We start from the raw sequence: 6,000 nt of genomic DNA, 5'->3' as shown, positions 1-6,000 counted from the left end.
AATCTGTTATACAAACAAAAATGCAGCTTTACAATCATTAGGGGTGGTGGCTGCATTAGTTATCTTTTTACAGACTATTCCTTTCTTTTATTTTCAGCCAGTCAGCTGTCATTTTTTCTTTTTTCCCTTCAACCCGCCGGGTTGAATGAAGAAATGTGTAGTGTGTACCAGGCATTGGGGTGGCTACATCCACTCTGCCACTGTATCTATAGAGGAGCAATGTAGCAAGATAATGTTACGCAGAATAAATTGATACCCAACATGTCACGCTTCAAAATTGCGCCAACTCGAGGAATGGTGACAAACTTTTACCCTTAAGAATCTCCGTAGGCAACGTTTAAAAAATTCTACAGGTTGCATGTATTGCGTTACAGAGAGGAGATCCAGGGCTAGAATTATTGCTCTCGCTCTAACGATCGCGGCGATACTCACGTATGCGTTCGCTTCTGCACGCGAGCTCAGCGGAACGGGGCGAATTTAAAAAAAAGAAATCGTATTTATTTTACCTTTTATTTTATTTTTTTACACTGTTCTTTAAAAAAAGAAATGTCACTTTCATTCCTATTAGAAGGAATGTAAACATCCCTTGTAATAGAAAAAAAGCATGACAGGTCCTCTTATATATGAGATCTGGGGGGTCAAAGAGACTTCACATCTCATATTTACACTAAAATACAATAAAAAATAAATAATGTTGTTTGGGAAAAAAAAGGTCTTTTTTAACCCCTTCAATACCGGGCACTTTCACCCCCTTCCTGCCCAGGACAATTTTCAGCTTTCAGCGCTGTCACACTTTGAATGACAATTGCGCGGTCCTGTGACACTGTACACATAGGACATTTTTATCATTTTCTTCCCACAAATAGAACTTTCTTTTGGTGGTATTTGATCACCTCTGGGGGAGGGGGGGGGGTTATTTTTTGCTAAATAAACTAAAAAACACCCAAATTTTTGGAAAAAAAAAAAATGTTTTTCTCAGTTTCTGTCATAAAAGTTTGTTTCCCCCTTCACTGACGGGCACTAATGAGGCGGCACAGACAGGCACTAATGAGGCGGCACTGACCGGCACTAATGAGGCGGCACTGATGAGGCGACACTAATGAGGCGGCACTGACAGGCACTAATGAGGCGGCACTGACGGGCACTGATGAGGCGGCACTGACGGGCACTGATGAGGCGGCACTGACAGGCACTAATGAGGTGGCACTGATGGGCACTGATGAGGCGGCACTGATGGGCACTGACGAGGCGGCGCTGACAAGGCGGCACTGATATGTACAATTCATGGGCACTGATGAGGCGGTACTGATATGTACAATTGATGGGCACAAATAGGCAGCACTGATATGCAACACTGATGGGAACTGACAGGTGGCACTGATGATGAGGTACTGATGTGTTACAGACAGGTGTTACTGCTAGGCTCTGATTGGCACTGTGGTGGGCACTGATTGGCACTGTGGTGGGCACTGGCAGTCTTTTATTATGGGGACACTGCTGAGCACTTATTGGCATGTGATTGGCACATCTTGAGGGGGCTGTGCTGATAATCAATGTGCTGATTATCATCACAGACACCCCCCCCCCCCCCCTCTGACATCGATCGGCTCTCCCTGTCAGCGCGAACCGAGGAAAGCCCTTTACTGGCACTTCCTGGTTCACACGATGATCAGCTGTGATTGGTCAGTACTGATCACGTGGTTAGACACCTCTGACAGAGGGACCTTATAACGAGATTATAAATCTAGAAGTATAAAAATCTCCTGCAAAAGGTAAATACTTTTAAAAAGCTGCTAATTGTAAATGATATCCCTGGTTTCTGTGCAGATATATATATATATATAGCTCTTGTTATGTGTATATCTCTGCACAGAAACCAGGGATATCATTTACAATTAGCAGCTTTTTAAAAGTAATTACCTGTTGCAGGAGCTGCCCCCAAAAATATTGCACCATAAAGTTTCTATCATCAAAACGCCCCAATCATATTACACCCATCGAAATGCCGTCATAAAATTACCACCATCAAAACTGCCCCATCAAAACTGCCCCATTAATCTGCCCCATGAAAACTGCCCCCCTGATATTCCTCTATTATAAATGATTGGTGTGTCTGTCCCCTCCCCCGGGCTCTGTAATGTAATCAGAGCTGAGATTCTCCAGCCGCCCCTCCCCCACCGCCCATCACTGGGAATAAGAGAGCTGTGGTAACCATGGCAACAAAAGCCGTTACTCTTTCTAAACATGGTGCTGGATGTGCATCGCGTCATTTCCGGTTCACAAATAACGTGATGCCCATTGATGACTCACATCTCCCAGGAGGCATTGCAAACCGGAAATGATGGCGATTGGCTGAGAGGAGGAAGGGAAAAACAAATCCTAAAATTAACACAGTAAGTGCTGGAAAAAAACATCCAATTCATTTCCAGGGCAAAAGATCAGTGAGGGGTGAAGAGGAGAGGTAAAAGTGGGTGGAGCTCCGCTTTAAACCCCCCCCCAGCAGGAGAAGACCCCCCCACAGACCCCCCCCCCAGGAGGAGAAGACCCCCCACAGAAGGAGAAGACCCCCCCATAGAATAAACAATAAACCAAATCATGTAACACTTACCAATCACGCGAACGAAGATCTTCTTGAATGGTGGACTCCGGACGTTGTCCTCGGTGAGACGGACCTCGTAGGTTCCGCTGTCTCTTGTCAGGACCGGGGTGATAGAAATGGAACAATCCACTTGATCTGAGGGGGGGAGATAGGGGTAATACTTCTTTATTTCCTGCCTCTCCAGGTCTTCAAGACCTCGGTGCAGGATTGGTGTGTAGGGAGCGTCTCCTTCTTCCGGAGTCATTCCCCACTCGATCCCAACATTTCTTGTATCAGAGGGAAGATCGTTGGGGACCGCACATGGGATCTTCAGTCTAGTGCCGGATATACCGGCCAGACGGGTGTATATCGGTCGGCCGTCAGCGTATTCTATACCACATGCCGCGTATAGAATGCAGAAAACTGCAAACGCTTTCAAAAGGCTCATTTTCCAAATTTGTCACAAAAATATAGAAATGTGACAAGGAAATAAATATATTTAGTATTTGCTTATCTAATCAGAAAGAGATATATATATATATATAAATATATAAATATATATATTCGCTTTTAATTTGAATGAGAATTCCCAGAGCAGAGCACAGATGTGATCTCTACAAGAGTCAAATCAAACTGACAGCTCTGCCAACTGTGCGGCAGTTATATAGGCTGAGAAATTTCTCCACTATGATGTCATCAGTGGCAGTTAGGTTGCTAGGCAACAGCTGCCACTGACCTGAGCTAAAAATAGATTTGGCAGTTATTCTCAATAGTGGACTGGCCCAAATAGTAATATTATATATATATATATATATATATATATATATATATATCTATCTCCTATCTATCTATCTCCAGGAGGTAATAAAAATAAATTATATATATATATAATTTTTTTTTTTTTTTTTTACCTCCTGGAGATGTATATATATATATGTATGTATATACATATACATATATGTACGTATGTATGTATATATATATATATATAATCTATATATCTATCTCCAGGAGGTAAAAAAAAAAAATATATAAATATATATACATATATATATTATTACCTCCTGGAGATAGATAGATAGGGGGGATATATATATATATAATATTACTATTTTGGCCAGTCCACTATTGAGAATAACTGCCAACTGACAAATCTATTTTTAGCTCAGGTCAGTGGCAGCTGTTGCCTAGCAACCTAACTGCCACTGCTGACATCATAGTGGAGAAATTTCTCAGCCTATATAACTGCCGCACAGATGGTGGAGCTGGCAGCATATATCTATCTCCAGGGAGGTAAATAAATATAAATAAATGTTATATATATATAATTTATTTTTTACCTCTTGGAGATATATATTTCTCTTTCTCTCTCTCTCTCTCTCTCTCTCTCTCTCTCGTTAAAAAAATAAAATAAATAAAAATATTATAGATAGAGAGAGATATAGATTTATAAATTTTTTGTTAATGTAACCACTTCACCCCCGGAAGATTTTACCCCCTTCATGACCAGAGCACTTTTTGCAATTCAGCACTGCGTCGCTTTAACTGACAAGACGCTGTACCCAAACGAAAATTGACTGAAGATTGGGTATGAACTACTATCGGATTCTTCACTATATACACAGCACTGGGACACTTTATTGACTTTTGATGACGATCGGACACTTTTTATTTTGTTTTATTTTTTCTTGAACGAAGGACATTGTTTTTTTCTGGATTAATCGCTTTTTTTTTTTGTTTCGCACCACATTGAGAATTGTGTAGATTTACTATTTAGTGAGGCTCGAGGTCAGCATCTGTAATGTGTGATAATGAGAGGTGCGCCGGTGATGAGTACTGTGATAGCAGCGGCACCGCCTGCCAGTGTAATTCCACCATCTACCCCTATACAGGTATAGTGTGCTAGAATCCAATGGTCATCAATAAGGCTCAACGACACTTCACCTTCCTACATACTCTACAGGATATGAATGGTTGTATAAGAAGCACAAATCTAACATCTTAAACACATTATAATATACACTGTATAACCAAAAGTATTGGGACGCCTGCCTTTACACACACATGAACTTTAATGGCATCCCAGTCTTAGTCCGTAGGGTTCAATATTGAGTTGGCTCCGCCCTTTGCAGCTGTAACATCTTCAACTCTTCTGGGAAGGCCGTCCACAAGGTTTAGGAGGGTGTCTATGGGAATGTTTGACCATTCTTCCAGAAGAGCATTTGTGAGGTCAGGCACTGATGTTGGATGAGAAGGCCTGGCTCACAGTCTCTGCTCTAATTCATCCCAAAGGTGTTATATCTGGTTGAGGACAGGACTCTGTGCAGGCCAGTCAAGTTCCTCCACCCTGCAAAGCGTGGGCCAACCCAATATTGAACGCTACAGACTTAAGCCTCGTACACACGATCGGATTATCCGAGGGGAGTTGTGTGATGGCCGGCTGTTGTCGGAAAATCCGACCGTTTGTACGCTCCATCGGACAATTGTTGTCGGGTTTTCCGTGGACAAATGTTGGATCTCAGGCTTTAAAATTGTCCGCCAACAATTGTGTGTTGTCGGATTTTCCAATCGCGTGTACAGAAGTCCATCGGACAAAAATCCAAAGCACAAACACGCCATGCCCGGAGGCAATGCTCGCCATAACACAACATTAGCAGAAGTTGCCCAAAGGGTGGCGCTAAAGAACCAGGTAGTTTCGTGTTTGTTGGCCGACAATTCTTTGCCGTTTGTATGACAAGTTCCCGGCCAACGCCCTTCAGACAAAAGTCCTTCGCTTTGTCTGTGGAAAATCCGATCGTGTGTATGAGGCTTAAGACTGGGGTGCCATTAAAGGTCATGTGTGTGTAAAGGCAGGTGTCCCAATACTTTTGGTAATATAGTGTATGTTACACTCCTCTGTTCATTCCCCCCACCTTGCAGGCAAAAAATACAAATCAGATTGTTTGGCTCCTCTAATAGCTATTGATGGCTGTTCACCGGTTCCCAACCCCCCACAGTACATATCCTGCGATGGGGCGCCTCCTACAGGCAAAGTGACTTACCCACATGGCATGGCCTGTCTCTGGTTTACATATAATACACCCCCCCCCCCAATATACAGTATCTCACAAAAGTAAGTACACCCCTCACATTTTTGTAAATCTTTTCTTCTATCTTTTCATGTGACAACACTGAAGAAATGACACTTGTCTACAATGTAAAGTAGTGAGTGTACAGCTTGTGTAACAGTGTAAATTTGCTGTCCCCTCAAAATAACTCAACACACAGCCATTAATGTCTAAACCGCTGGCAACAAAAGTGAGCCCCTCCCATACTTGCCAACTGTTCCGGATTTCCCAGGACATTCCCGGGACTTGGACGCCATTCCTGAATTTCTGGTGTCCCGGGAAATGTCCCGCCGGCCGCCATTTTGATGAAGTTCA

The 6,000-nt window shown here is 42.8% G+C and overlaps 1 protein-coding gene across 1 annotated transcript in view; it reads left to right on the top strand.

Moving 5' to 3' along the window:
* The first annotated feature begins 2,303 nt into the window (after positions 1-2,303).
* The window catches only part of LOC141111404 (polynucleotide 5'-hydroxyl-kinase NOL9-like), a 71,218-nt gene continuing 67,521 nt past the window's right edge, over positions 2,304-6,000 (top strand). The window contains exon 1 of the mRNA XM_073603669.1: positions 2,304-2,393. The gene's annotated coding sequence lies outside the window, so the exon portion shown is untranslated. The remainder of the gene's footprint in view (positions 2,394-6,000) is intronic.

Source organism: Aquarana catesbeiana, linkage group LG10 (genome assembly GCF_042186555.1).
Source record: "Aquarana catesbeiana isolate 2022-GZ linkage group LG10, ASM4218655v1, whole genome shotgun sequence".
Classification (NCBI taxonomy): Eukaryota; Metazoa; Chordata; class Amphibia; order Anura; family Ranidae; genus Aquarana; species Aquarana catesbeiana.
This window is presented reverse-complemented; position numbering and strand designations above follow the sequence as displayed.